This window comes from Lygodium microphyllum, chromosome 27, assembly GCF_053477565.2.
Source record: "Lygodium microphyllum isolate KBCC chromosome 27, Lygodium_microphyllum_v1.1.10, whole genome shotgun sequence".
NCBI classification, from domain to species: Eukaryota; Viridiplantae; Streptophyta; class Polypodiopsida; order Schizaeales; family Lygodiaceae; genus Lygodium; species Lygodium microphyllum.
The window spans coordinates 76,411,167-76,426,627 of NC_141161.1; the positions used below are offsets into that span (position 1 = coordinate 76,411,167).

The following is a 15,461-nucleotide window of genomic DNA, read 5'->3' on the forward strand; positions in this document are numbered from 1 at the left end:
ACTCAAAGACCACTCAAAATAGCTTGCTCCAAGCTTAAGGACAACTTGCCCTCTCTGTTTATATAAATAACCCATGGGTAGCCTAAGAGACAAACAACTATATTGGAAGAGGTAGAACTTTGCGAGTGTGAGTGAAGCTAGAGGAAAATTTTCTCTCTTACCATTTTTCATTTCTTCTCCAATTGCATGGAAGCTCCACTTGAATTTGTTAAGCTTCTCTCCTCTTCACCACACGTGCACAGAAGCTCCATCAAAATCTACCAAGCTTCTCCTCTCTTCTCCACACATGATTGGAAGCTCTACCATAATATCTCAAGCTTTTCTCCTATTCTCCTCATGTGTATAAAAGCTTTGCCAAAATTCACCAAGCTTTTGGTATCTTCTCCACAATCATGGAGAAGCTCTATCAAAATCCACAAAAAAAAATCTCTCTTCTCTAAAATCATGCAAAAAATCCACCTAGCTTTTATTCTCTTTTCCACAATTGTGTGGAAGCTCTATAAATTTTACTCTAAACAATGGTCCCTAAAAGACATCATGAAGGAAAGGAGATTGTTAGAGAAGACACTTTTCGAGAACTTGAGAAAAACACTCCAACAAAGAACTTAGAAGATGGCATTGATTATATAGACCATATTGCATCGTCATAGTAATCGAATTTGAGTTAATTTAATACTTACTTATTTTTTTTCATGTTAAAGTATTGCTTTGGTTTATCTTGTTTATTAATTAGAAAATATTATATTCATTGTGGTAGTATGGCTACTTTATGATTGTGCTTGTGAACTAATAAGAAGATTTAAGAGAATATGTGGCTGTTGGATCTGTGGGATCAACAAGAAGAGGATGTGTGGCTCTTGGATCTATGGGACCAACAGAGCCATCGAAAGTTGGAGTTGCCCCAAGGTCCAATGGGAATGTCAGAGTGTTTGAGATCAACATGGAAGGGCACTGCTTGGTATCCAGGGTTGAGATTAAGTGGTGAAAAAGGCCAACCACGTTATTGTGATATCACCTTAGGTAGAGAAGCTTAGAGGGACTTTGAGCTAGTAAATCCCTTGGCAACCTATGACATGGATGTAGAGCTTCATGATCCCCATCACTAGTTAGGTATGGATTACATTGAATACTAGTCAAGGTGAAAAGGCATTGAGGGGCTAGGAGTCCTTATGAGGGATTGAGATGATTTTTCGGTGTCATGATCCTTACAAGGATTATAATAAAGAAATTAACCTAATTAAATTGAATTACTTTTCTTATTTGATTGTTTATGTCATGTGCCTAAATTATGTATAATGAATCTAATGGAATAAGATAACAAAAGTAAGCTAATTTTATATGTTCTCATGGTGTGAAAGCATGTTTTGCTAATTATACAAACACACCTATTGAGGAAAGTGGGAAGCCTTGGTCCCGACGATCAAGAGTCTATGGTTGGGTGGATGTAATCAACTAGTTAAGTTTCCTAAACACTAGATAGAGCTATTAGAAAGTGACCCCCTATTTGGTAAGGTAGTTAATCGGCCTAACATTGTTTTAGAGGATCATAGTGCGGTTAAGAATCCATGTTCTAATGGCCATACAAGTCCAAAAGATAGTTTTAATCTCTTTGAACCAAGTGTGGTGTTAGCCCACCCTCACCTTTGATTGGCTATTATAGAGTGATCTTTCTTAGGTGGGTATTAGACTATTGTTTAGGAAACCTTTACAATTTTTTTTGGATTGAGGCCTTGACAATTCACTCTAAGGTAGACTCGAAGACTATCCAAGTAGCTAAGTTAGTGTATCCAAATTGGCTATGGACAATGCTACTCATGGAGGGGTATCCGAGCAACTACTAAACATTACCTCCTCTAGAGTATGTTACACATAGTAATAGCGTAAAAGTTTATGGAAGTGTAGGGTTTTGCAAAAATAAGATTTTGAGAACATAAGACATATTTTCCTTATTCTGAACTTATTAAAGTAATTGAATATTCATTCAAATTGCTTGGGGAAACTTAGTCCAAGTCATTTCCAAGAGGGTTTGATTGAGAAGTGATGTTGATATGACTTTTTGTTAGGAAGAAATTTCCTAGATTAAGGGAAGGAAAGGGATGGACTAATTAGAAATGAGTTGGTAGAGTGAATCCAAGTGTTTGGATCGAGAGTGTTAGTGACTAAATTATTTATTGATCGTGATGGCATAGTGTCTTGAGAATCTAAGATAAAATATTTTCATGACCTTAAGAACGTATGGATATAACCACAGTTGAACTCCATCAAAAGGAATTCCTTCTTCAATAGATAAAAGCTCCAAACTTCAATGGTGAGGGTACCAAAGTTGAGGTAGATGTAGAAGCTTGGATTGATAGTATGTATGGTTATTTCTCATCTATTTGAACTAGTGAAGCAAATAAATCTATGGTACTATGTGCCCTAATAATGTGGTCTCACTAGAGTCAAGAACTTGGGATGAGATAAAAGTTGTGACAAGAGGAAGATATCTTCCATTGTCTTTTGAAACCTTAAAGATGAATGAAATCTTTAGCCTTCAAAAACTTGACTTAATCCTAGAGCAATATTATTCAAAGTTTGTTACCCTTTGAAATTATGCTCTGTAAATAGCAATTACAATCACCATGATTGCAAGGTTCAAACACATCCAATTTTCAAGTTCTAGGTTCAAAGTTATGGCTGTTTTAAGTCCACTCTAGTGTGCATAAAATTTTATGCATGGAGGAGCCACCACTCTATAAACACGGGTGAAGTTAGAGGAATCTCTCTCTCTCTCTCTCTCTCTCTCTCTCTCTCTCTCTCTCTCTCTCTCTCTCTCTCTCTCTCTCTCTCTCTCTCTCTCTCTCTCTCTCTCTCTCTCTCTCTCTCTCTCTCTCTCTCTCTCTCTCTCTCTCTCTCTATACTTTTTCCTTCTCTTCTATATTGAAATACATTGAGTTTCTCCTCTCTTCTCCACATGTGCCTAGAAGTTCTGCTAAAATCCATTGAGCTTCTCTTCTCTTCTCCTTAGATGCACAATAGCTTTGCTAGAATCTGTCAAGCTTTCCTCCTATTCTCCTCATGTGTATGAAGCTTTACCAAAGTCCACCAAGATTTTCATCTCTTCTCCTCAATCACGTGGAAGTTCTATCAAAATCCACTAAGTTTTTTCTCTCTTTTGTAAAAACATGTAAAAACACCACTAAAATCTAGCTAGCTTTTTCTCTCTTTTTCACAATTATGTTGAAGCTCTATCAAATTTACTTAAATGATGGCCCTTAAGAGACATGATGAAGGAAAGGAGGTCGTTAGAAAAGGCACTTCTTGAGAACTCAAGGAAGATGCTCCAACAAAGAACTTGGGAGATAGCATTGAGGATGTAGACCATGTCACACAAAGTCGCAATAATTTGGTTTGAGTTATTCATTTCATACTTATATTTATTCAAGTTAGAAGTATTGCTTTAGTTAATCTTGTTTATTGTTTGGAAAATATTGTATTCCTTGTGCTGGGATGGCTACTTTATGATTGTGATTGTGAGCTAATACAAAGGTTCAAGATGATATGTCACTGTTGGATCCACGGGATCAATATGAAGAGGATGTGTGGTTGTTGGATCCCTGTGTGTGACTAACAAAGCTGTTGGCCTATTAGACTTGCCCCAAGATCCAACAAGAATGTATGAGTGATTAAGATCAACATGGAAGGGCACTACTTAGTATCCAATGCTAAGTGGTGAAAAAGGCCAAGCTATTGTTGTTATACTACCTTAAGTGGAGGAGCTTAAAGGGGCTTTGAGCTAGTAAATCCCCTGGCAGCTTATGACAATGATATGGAGCTTCATGATCATTATTGTTGGTTAGGGATGGATAAATTCAAATACTAGTCAAGAGGTGAAATAGCCTTGAGGGGTTGGGAATCTTGCTAGGGATTGAGACAACTTCACAAAAGTTGGGATCCTTATGGGGATCATAATAAAGAAATCAAATCCTAATGAAAGGAATTGATTTTCTTATTAATTGTTTATGTCTTGTGCCTAAGTTATATGTAATGAACCTTATGTAACGAGATAATAAAAGGAAGCTACTTTTAAATATGTTTTCAAAGTATAGTAGCATGTTTTGCTAATTAGATGACCATAGTAAAGGGAGGTGTCTGACTCAACAGTTGAGAGTCTATGGTTGGGTGGACCTAATAAGTCATAGGTAACCTTCCTAAATATTAGATAGAGCTATTAGCATGGGATTCCCAATTTTGTAGGATAGTTAACTAGCTTAACACCATTTTAGGGAACTAGAGTGTAGTTGAGGTACAAGTCTGAATGATTATGGAAGTCTAAAAGATAGCTCCACTCTCTTTGAACCAAGTCTGGTGTTAGCCCACACTCATATTGATTGGTTACAATGTGATCCTTCTTAGGTGGGTGTTAGACTACTGTTTAGGAGACATTCATAGTTTAGGAAACCTCAGGTCGATCCTTCACATTGAGGCTTTGACATTTCATTGCAATGTAGACTTGAAGACAACCCGACCAGCTAAGTCTCTGCATCCAAATTAGGTCTGGATGGTTTTGCTTGTGGAGAGGTGCCCAAGTGACTACTAAACATTGCCTCCTCTAACCTAGCTACGGATGTGTACATTATAAAAAAGGATTTCCCTAATTGAAAGTTGCTCTAAAACTCAAGGTGTGCATTATCTAAACTTATACTATAGGTGGTGCCATACTTACCTCTTGCTTTGTTAGAGTATTAAAAGAAAGGGAAAATGGCATGGAATGTTTTTTGCCTCCTTACTTACTACATATGTGACTATGTTTACTTGCTAAACATTTGAAAGTGTAATAAAGTGCCCAAGTGTGGCATCCCCTTATATATTAGAGAAGGTTTTCTAGGTTTACATTTGGCAAGAGTATGAGGAGAGAGGTGGGTCCAAAGTGTGTGTAAAAGAGAAGAAAGAGTGCTTGTTCTTGACTCAAAATGTAGCCTAGGGTGTGATGTGCATTCCAAAAAGATCACTTGTACTGTGTTGTTTGCTTACATGGAGAAGCACCCTAGTAATTTTTTTGAGACCAAGCAACATAAGAGAAGGTGCACTAGTTATGGCCTTAAAGACAAATATGTCAATTGAAAGTTGTTATAGAAGTCAAGGCATAATCACAACAAGGGAAATATTTAGAACCAAAATATTTCTTGTTGGATTGTGAGGTAGATATTGTTGTAGAAATTAAGTGGGAATCATTTTTTAAAAAAATGTGAAGTTGTTATTGTATTATATTCAAAAAGTGAGTAAGTATTTACATCACCACTATTGGTAGACTCAGGTCATGACCCCAAAGAGCTTGGTGATAGGCATGAGAACCTCATCTTCCTTAGACATCTTTTTAAGTAGATAAGCAAAGGTGATGCTATTCTTGAGGCCCCAAAGGTTGAATAGAGTAGCCCCTTGAACAACATTCCAATCCTTCTCCACAGAATTTGAGTCTCTTGACATTCCAAGGAGACATGCTTAACTGACTCCTCCTTTCTCCTACAAAACACACACATGGGTGAAACTTGCAAAAATTTGGATAGTCTATCACATGTGGCCAACTTATTAGCTGTAACCCTCCATAGCAAGGCATTGATTTTGAATGAAGGGGTAGCTTTCTACACCTTTTTTAGGCATCGTTTCCACATCCTAAACCCACCCCTCTATTCCATCTTCTTCCAAGACTCCATGGCTCTAAGGAGCCACCTAACATTAGGTTCTTTGAATTCAACTTGTTCCCAACAACAACCAGGGGTTTCCCATAGGAGCTCACCAAGTACTTAATGAATAGCTGGTTATTCATGTAGGAGGATGTGGGCCAAACCTCCTTAACCTTGGAAAGTACATCCTGCAACCAAGTAGTTTCCTTTCTATTTAGCTCAAATTGAGTAACTATGTGTTGGCACAGCAAGAAGGACAAAGAGGAAGGGTCCCATATGTCATACTAGCACCCTAGACCTTTAGCCTACATACTGAAACAGAGCTTGGGGTTATGCTGTGCAGGGATGATTTCATCCACAAAAGCATGTGGACTGAACCAAATACTCATAGACAAGGATGCATCCTCCTTGCCATTAGGGGACAAGTGGGTATACAAGCTGAAAAGTCTCCCTAGATGCCCCAAGCTATTTATAAGGCCACATTGGTAGCTAAGCGTTTCAAGCATGAATATGGTGTTGACTTCGATAAAGTCTTTTCTCCTGTTGTCAAAATGATGACCCTATGCTTGGTACTAGCATTGGTTGCTCAACTAGATCTGGACCTTTATCAGATGGATGTAAAGACGGCTTTTTTACATGGGGATATGCATGATGAGATCTATATGCAATAGCCTAAGGGCTTTGAAGAAAAAGGCAAGGAATACCAAGTGTGTAAGTTGAGAAAGAGTCTTTATGGCATTAAGTAGACACTTAGGGAATGGTACCACAAGTTTAATGCTTTTATGTATCCACAAGGATATAGTTGTAGTGCTATGGATCCGTGCTTATACATGAAGAAGGCTCGTGATGGCAACCTCATGATTTTGGTACTCTATGTGGATGATATGCTTATTATTGGGAGCCTCTTATATTCTTGGGATGCACATCACACGTGCGATCGCTCTAAGGAACTCCTTTATTTGTCATAGAATGAGTACATCCAGAAAGTCCTTAAGCAGTTTTATATGCAAGATGGTAAGCCTAATGGTTGTCATCTATCTTCTCATGTGAAGATTAGTCAAGTCGATTGTCCACAATCTAATGAGCAGAATGCCAAGATGGCCAAGATCTATTATGCATCTACCATGGGCAATTTGATGTATGCCATGATAGCCACTCATCGTGACATAGCATTTGCAATGGGAGTTGTGGCATGCTATATGGCTACACCTAGAAAACGGCATTGGGATGCCATCAAGTATATCATGAGTACTTGAAAAACACAGCAGCTATGTGCATATGTTACAGTGGCTAGGATACATGAGTCATGGGGTACGTTGACTCTGATTATGCAGGACATGCAAATAGTAGGATGTCCACCTCTGGCTATGTCTTCACCTTTGTTAAAGGTTTTGTTTCTTGGATGTCCAAGGTGCAAAAATGCACGGCCCTCTCAACTACCAAGGCCAAGTATTGTAGCCACTAAGGCTTGTAAGGAGGATCACTGCTTAGGCCATTTGGTGGCATACCTTAGTATTACTAATATGGTCCCTATATTGCATTCATATTCTATGAGTGCTATCTAGTTAGCCACTCTTCCATGCAAAGACAAAACGCATTGATGTGAGTTACCACTTCATCAGAGAGGTCATTGAGAATAGATCTGTTAACCTTTTCAAGATCTCAACTGACCAAAACCTTGCATATCTTCTCATGAAAAGTCTCTCAGTAGAGCATTTTGCCTTCCTTAGAAAGTTGATGGGTGTTGGATGAGATGACGTCCTTCCTCATCATATTGTCCTTATGTACATTTGTACTTTATCACTTTTTTTGTGTTCTCTCCTCACTAAGGGCACATTCACCTTGAAGTGGGAGGTTGCTGAGGGTAAAGGCCATGTGCCTAGCCTTCCATGTATTACTACATTGACATTACCCACATACCTGTACATTATAGGTGGAGGGTGCCCATCGCTGTCACTTCATTCTTTATTCTTTCAGTGACATTTGAATAAAGGAAAGGCCGATCACACATTGTGATTATTGGAGGTCTCACATCTTATGTGTCTTTTTCTCTTGCTCTTGCTCCTTCCACCATAGCTCTTGCTTCTGCTCACGTGCTTCCACTTTGGGCTCACTCCCTTCATGGGCAAGTAGTAGAGGCTACTATGAGTGGGTGCATTTAGTGAGGTTTTGTGTATTTAGTGGGATTTAGTGGTATTTAATAGGCATGTGTGGGATGTAGGGGCAAGTAAGTGTGTAAGTTGATTAAGTGCATGGGATGTGAGGATATGAGTGTGTGTGTGTACAATGTGAAGGGTATGTAAACATGTGTTTAGTGTACATGTATAATATGAGTTTAGTGCATGTTTATAGTGTAAGAAAGTTTGAATGGAGATGTGTGTGGAGGGGTGGGTGAGTGTAAGTATGGGGATGTGTGTGTGTGTGTGTGTGTGTGTGTGTGTGTGTGTGTGTGTGTGTGTGTGTGTGTGTGTGTGTGTGTGTGTGTGTGTGTGTGTGTGTGTGTGCGTGCGCGCGCGCGTGTGGGGTGAGTGCACATACTTGTGTGTAGTGGGTGCATATGTGGTTTTATGTGTGTGGTGGGTATGTAAGGAAGTGTGTGTGAATGGTCAATGAATCATAACTCAATTAAACCCAAAGCATATAAATCAATCAGAGACCTAAGTTGACAAACCAAAACATTGGCTACCCAAGACATGACCCAAATGCATAGCTACTCAAGTTAGCACCCAACGCTAGCAAGCTAGTTGCTGCAAACATGACTAATGATGACAGACCACAACCACAGCAAATCAGGTAGCACAATAAATTGAATGGGGCAGCAATCAACATGACATATTGATCGTGTGTGATGAAAGTAATCACAATAGTTACACCAGATCACACAATGATACCTTAGGGATTATCACAACACAACTAGTAGTACAACATCAAACCAATGCAACCAGCTCACAATGATATGCAAGATAGGATGCCAAATGATTGGAGCCCAACCTCTTGATAACAAGTGAAGAGGACAATTTGCCTTAACCTTTCTCTCTCTTAGAAGGGCCAATCTTAAGAGCTTTTTTTTCGTTGTCTTCTTTTCCTACTTGCTTTGACCTTTCTCTCTCTTACAAGGGCTCACTTAATAGAGATTTTTTCGTTTTCTTCTTTTCTTAATGTGTTTTCCCAATGCCCCTCAAAAAATAGGCACTTATTGTCTAATCATGGCAACCATTAAGCAAAACTTCCTTTCTTTTCCATCTTCTTTTAACATCCTCTTGGTGTTTTTTTTTTCATCTACCCTTCATCTTTTTTACCATCTTCCTCTCACCTTCACATGTCTAACCTTTGTTTTCGAATTCCACTCTTGAAATTTCCTCATTTTTTGGAGAAAGTTTTATATTTTTGTATGTTTTGTATTTTTAAGCTTTTATAAGTTCTTTGTGTTTTTTTGTCTTGTGAGTAATATGTTTTTCTCCTCAGTTTCTAAGGCTTCCTATCCTTACGTGTTTCCATTTTCTTCTCTTCTATCTCCAATACTTTCTCTGTCTTCTTCAACCGATCCCCCAAACTAATCTTAACTACACTTGATGCCAAGCCTCTTAGTCCATCACATGGTAGGAGTGTGAAAACCTAGATAGTTACACCATGCTTAGTCTCAACTACATAGCCAAAATGTTGGGCTAAACACACATCAGTTGAGATATTGGATGGAGGTCTATTTTTTTAGAAGTTACAACCAATTTGGTGACAAGCTTTCACCTTGTCTTCTCAATACTCTAACAAACCATGCATGGAAGTGTCTCCAAACAAGAATATTCACTATTTGACCTTTGCTTTATTCTTCACTAACTTTGACTTGCACATTTCATGGGGATAGTAAGCCCAACTCTCACAAAATCATATAATCATGATACTATGATACCCATGATATACAACAAATGATACAATTGCTCAAAATAATAATGAAGTGTCTCCAAACAAGAATATTCGCTATTTGACCTTTGCTTTATTCTTCACTAACTTTGACTTGCACATTTCATGTTAACCTTCCACATTTCCTAGTAACAAGCTCACTCTCTCCTACTCCTTGCAACTTGGCATGAACGAAAGGAGATGTATTTGTTGATCCGCACCAAGATGATCACCATGATGCCTAGCAGTTTTTCTACATCCCTATTTTATCCAATATCCAATAACATGTAATGAACTCATCACTTCAATCGCAATCAAGCAACATTTTTGTTTTCCTTGTCACTTTTAAGTATTAATTCAATTGGCTTAAAGATTTTGACAATGTGCCGTATCACAACATTTTAGAAGCTATGCTTTTGGATAAAACATTGATTCCACCTGCACACAAGATGGCTTGCTACCCATGATCATCAAGAAACAATCTATTGCCCATGATCATGCACATTATGACCTACCATCACCATCCACACAAGGTTGTCCAGCACCATCATCTGCCTCCACCTAACTCCCCCAGTAGAACTACAGCTGTCCCAAGACGTGTCACCTCCTAATAAATCTGAAGCAAAGGTAAAGAGTCATCACCAAATTGAGACTCATCCAACCATACTGGCTCATGCATGGAATAACCAATACTTGAGTAAAAACTAGAGCTCCTTTGTCCATGTGCTCTTCTGATACTTGTGAAGCATCACTTATTTTAGCACCAATTCCTCTCAAAGCCCATCAGCATACACTATCTTTGGCTCCTCTTGATTTGGGATTGCACTAGCAACAGGTCCATGCTACTCCACAAGCTCTCATATGAAACACTAGATACATCTTCCAATTAGAGGGATCTCACTTTGATAAGTCACATGATGGAATGGTCATGTATCAGGTTTCTGATGAACAAGCTGCAACGGAAGCTCCCCAAACCAAGTCGCCTGGCTGGTAGACTGCTTGGACAGCTAGGGTAGCACTCCAAGGAGCACCATAAACTGAGGTATCCACCAGGAAGGGGTATAGACAGCAGTGGACGATGAGAAAGCTGATGGTAAGCTGGCTGGAATGAAAGGGATCAACAGATGCAGTCACATACACTCCAATTTATAGAGGATTTGGGATGCAAGTGATCTACTGCTAAAAATAAGCCATCTGATATTATTCATAAAATAGTATTACTGTGCTTTTGGGGCTGGTTTAAGGAGACTTAATGATAAGTTAATGTAAACCATATAATTAGTGGCTCAACATAGGACATTCAAGTGCACAAACTCTGTATCACCTCAAGCTTGTCACAACCTTGGCATTGCGCAAATCCTAAAAGGAGAAAGTATGTCATACTGCATTTTTCACAAATTGACTTGGAAACTTGCAAGGCATGAACGACCCAAGAATAGAAGTAACAAACTTAGAAAGCAAACCTTCAGTGTCTTGTAAAAGATGTCCACCAAAATGTCAATTAACATTCACAGATCCAAGCTTCCCTTAGACTTTGTGCATTCAATATTCATCATTTGCATAATTAACACCTTATAAGTAATTTGCAGGAGTCCCTTCCAGCTCACTGTAGAAATCATCTACATGTGCATGATGTCTGACAGAAGAGCAATAATTCACAGAGAAGAAGCAACCAGACTGTTGAAAAGTTGCATATGCCTTCCACTTGACTCAGTGAGTTACAGCTCTGCAATATGTACACAAATAATTTCAAGTCACCCAGCCTATCATATATAAAGGACTCGTGCAGCTTTGCTTGAACAAACAAAAAACTTTTGATTCAGCAAACTGTGCCTGAATCACTAATCACGGAGGCAAAATTGTTGAGCCTTGACTCAAAGACTTGCTTTACAGCTGCTCTACTTTGTGTCTAGAGCCAATTATAGCCTACTATTAGTTGCTTCAAGCTCCTTGACTCTTAAAATTGCATCTCTCAACTTCTTGCGCATTTCTGAATCATTTCTTTCAGCCTGGTTGCGTTCCTCCTCTAACTCTTGTCTTAAAAAATCCCTCTCTTTGACAGCCTCTTCCACCTTGTTTCGCATGGCTTCTAACTCCTGTTCCATGTCTACAAGCTGCAGTTCAAGCCTCCGAATATTTTCAAGAGAATCAGAAGCAGTATTCCCCATAGGATCACAACACTCCCCCATAGTGGCTTCATAAGTGCCATTACTCATCAATAGCTTCCTTTTCCTTGAGATCTCATCCACTTCTTTCGTATGGGAAGTTTTTAAGGTGGTATCCTGTTCCTGTGTAGAACGAACTTGTAATGATTCAGAATGAGATGAATGCACCATCTCACCAGCAGCACAAGAGTGTGTTAAGGTATCTTCATCTTGGCGCACACTGCCTGACACTGAGTTACCACCATACTTTTGTGCCGATGGGCGCTGCCTTAGAGACCTTAATGCCCTTGGAAAAACCTTAGGAAAAACTAAATAATCCTCCTGCAGCTTTTGTGGAACCAGTTCATCATCCGGAGATGAATCTGGAAGTATATTGTTATTTTCTGATACACTGTGACGCAATTTGTGAGACTGTTTTGGAGAGAGAATATTCTTAGCTCTGACCTTGTGTAATGATTTTGTACCCTTTTCTACAGCAGCTTGTAACTGTTTTTTCCTTGAATGATAGTTTACATAGCCAACTTTGTGGCAATACTTGGACCAATATGTTTTCTGCATCTTGAGTAATCGTGCTTCAAGGCGTGCAAGAACTGTAGTTTTTTCAAAACCTTGCTTGTCATGTGCAGGCTCAACAAAATTGGCCTCGAGAACACCAATTATACCCCTTCCTTGACTACTCGCAGAGTTCCATATCCTCCAAAAAGGCTTGATAAGTCTGTTTTTGTGATAAACATTAAAGCCTTGGACATCCATATGCTCCTTGGCATCTTTTACAAACCCTATTGTCACAATGGCTTTCATTTGAAATGAATCATGTTGATGTGCTGCCTCCTGTTCATCATCATGCTGCCCACCTCCATGGGGTCTGTAGGTGTGCTTTTGGGTGAACATCAAATCATCTACTAAACAGTGATGTTTGATCTCCAGCCCACGCAAAATCATTTTGAAGTTCTTTGGAAGCCGCAAATACAATATAGAAGCATAGCTCCTCAAAGAATGTCTGTAAGTCAGAAAATGTTTTGAAGTGGGTAGTCGCTCTGCCAGGGAGATGCAGTTTGGATCCCGATTAACACCTCTCACCTGAATGTCATGAGGATCAGTATCAAAATCAAGCTCAAGTTCTCCTTGATCATTTTCCCATAAATTATAAACAATAATCCTGGTCCCTTGATGTTCAATCGCATTCAGCTGATCCATAAGGTCAGTTTCTGCAGCAAACGGTGACCACCGCCGGATCGTTTCCATATTCTTCTTCCAATCATCGGCTGTAGTTTTGATAAGCTTCTGGGGTCCATTGGCTTCAATATAAAAGTCAACCATAGGAACAAAAATATCTTGTTGGCCTGTCTCTCTCAGGAAAGTATATGAAAGTAGACCAATACTAGCAGTCGGCTTGTGACCGTTCCTTCCTCGAGAGCGTGAAAACACAATAACATCTGCTCCCAATCGCATGGTACTTGTCTTAAATCCATTTCCATACTGACCAATAGTGTTGCTCATCTTGCTCTTAGCAGAATATCCAAGAGAAACGCAATGTCGTATACAATCTGGATCCATTCCACCTCCATTATCTTCAACAAGGAGCATATGACTACTGTCTCCTTGTTTGGTTAGGGTATCTATGCTGACAAAAGTTGCCCCATGTGCAACCTCATCCAAAGCATTATCAAGTAGCTCAGCCACAGCTCCTAGAGCCCACTTGTGACTAGTGGCATTTGAATGCAAAAACTTGGGATGCACTCGGACATGATCCATACCCCCTGACTCCATCTTCTGTTCAGCTGCATTGTTGCCTTCATAATCACCTGCTTTCCAGAACTGTTTTGAAGCCTGACCTACATATATAGGCTTTGATGTCTTTTCTGGTCCTGAGGAATGCCACGGTGCCAATAGCCTATATAAGGAGGAGACACCATCATCTGGATCCTTTTGTGGTGAAAGAGGCTCCAAAAAATCAGAAGGCAGATCAGCATCCATGTCTCCTGATGAGGCTGATGTTGAGATCAGAACAGGATGATCCATACCACCATACGTGCCAGGTAAAACCAGATTTTCCTCTACAGACTCGAGCTTTGCTTTCTTCAGCGGTGAGCACTTTGGCTTTTGCATCCTGCGGAGAGTCTCTAGGCCATCGAAGGTTGGTTGCTGCTGTTCTTTCTTTACACCATACAAGCAGGCCATTGTCATGACCTCATTAAAGTCCCAGGTATGCCAGAAGCCAAAACCCAAGGGATCCAAGAAAGTTGTACACAAGGTGAAACCCTATCTGTTTAAATCAAACTTGCTTGATTCCATTGACCTCATTGAAAGCCCAGGCTTCCCAAAAGCCAAAATCCAAGGGATCCAAGAAATCTGTACACAAGGTGACACCCTATCCGTTTTAATTAAGTTTGTTTGGTTTCAGATGAACATGAGAAAAATCAAAACTCTAACATCACACACCACAGACCTTCTTGGATGCAAGAAACCTCACAAAACTCTAATATCATAGCAAACACCTTCTTGAATGCAAGAAACATCACATGCCATGGAACTTACATGTTCCAAATCTGTCAAAGACAGATGATTGCGAGTAGGGAGCAGATTTCCATTATGATTCAATCCAAAAATGATGATCGGAAGCTTTTTCCATGGAAGCTGCCGCTGCCTTGCTTCTATTGGCACCTATATGACCTGCTTGTTCAAAGAGAACTTCAGCCTCTCTCTCTCATTGCAAGAAACGTCTATGAAGTCCTAAAAGCAGACAACAGGCAGAATACGGACAGCCCGAGATGACCGTTTTCTCGAGAATCCAACTATCGGATTAAGAATCGATTCAAGAATGGAAGTAGGCAACACTTGCGAGGTACCTGCGATAGTGCCAGCGCACTCCACCGAGCTTCACCTGAAGGCTGAGATAAAACCAGCACAGACAGAGACAGACACAGACAGAAAGAGAGAGTGAGAGAGAGAGAGAGAACTTCAATTTTGTTATGGGTACTGAATTCGATAGAGCCTTTTCACATGAGGCCTTTCCACACGGGGTACCTATCTGGTCGGTCGTCCCAAAAGTTTGAGAACCCAGGCATTCAGAAAGAGAGAGTGAGAGAGAGAGAGAGAACTTCAATTTTGTTATGGGTACTGAATTCGATAGAGCCTTTTCACATGAGGCCTTTCCACACGGGGTACCTATCTGGTCGGTCGTCCCAAAAGTTTGAGAACCCAGGCATTCGTGCATGTAGGGTTGCGTCACATTGAGGGTTAGTAGGGGAAGTGATCGTATGTTTTATTCTAACTTGCGAGGAATGAGAGCCCAAGCATCAGCACTGGGAGAGCTCGATCACACCCAAGGTTAGTGGGTGGAGGGGTCATATCTCTTGGTCCACTACCCAAAGGTCTGTGTAGCCTTGGTGACATTAGTGCTCATAGGGCTAGGTCATGCCCAGAATTAGTAGGGGGACTAGAGCTCCACCCCCTACTACTAGCCCGAATGATTGCTCCATGTTAGGCTTGCAACAAAGATATCGTTGATGAACATGCATACACATTCCATTGTAGCTACAAATGTAGCCTTGTATTCAGCTTCATAGCTAGATGTAGCCATTGTACACTGCTTCTTGCTCAGCCAAGGGATACCACTAGTGGACACTCATGTGTCAAAACATCTAGCCCAATCACTATCTACTATGAATGCATGCAAACAAAGAGAACTCCCTCTCGAGTAGAAGAGGCCCAATGTCTAAGTGCCTTTAAGATA

At 40.0% G+C, this 15,461-nt stretch overlaps 1 pseudogene across 1 annotated transcript; it reads right to left on the reverse strand.

Moving 5' to 3' along the window:
- Nucleotides 1–9,457: 9,457 nt before the first annotated feature.
- LOC148012483 (protein MICRORCHIDIA 7 pseudogene) lies at nucleotides 9,458–14,774 on the reverse strand (annotated as a pseudogene). Its single transcript, XR_015689049.1, has 3 exons — nucleotides 14,575–14,774; nucleotides 14,264–14,398; nucleotides 9,458–14,077 (listed from the first exon to the last, which is right to left on the reverse strand). The product of XR_015689049.1 is annotated as a protein MICRORCHIDIA 7 pseudogene (transcript).
- Nucleotides 14,775–15,461: the final 687 nt, after the last annotated feature.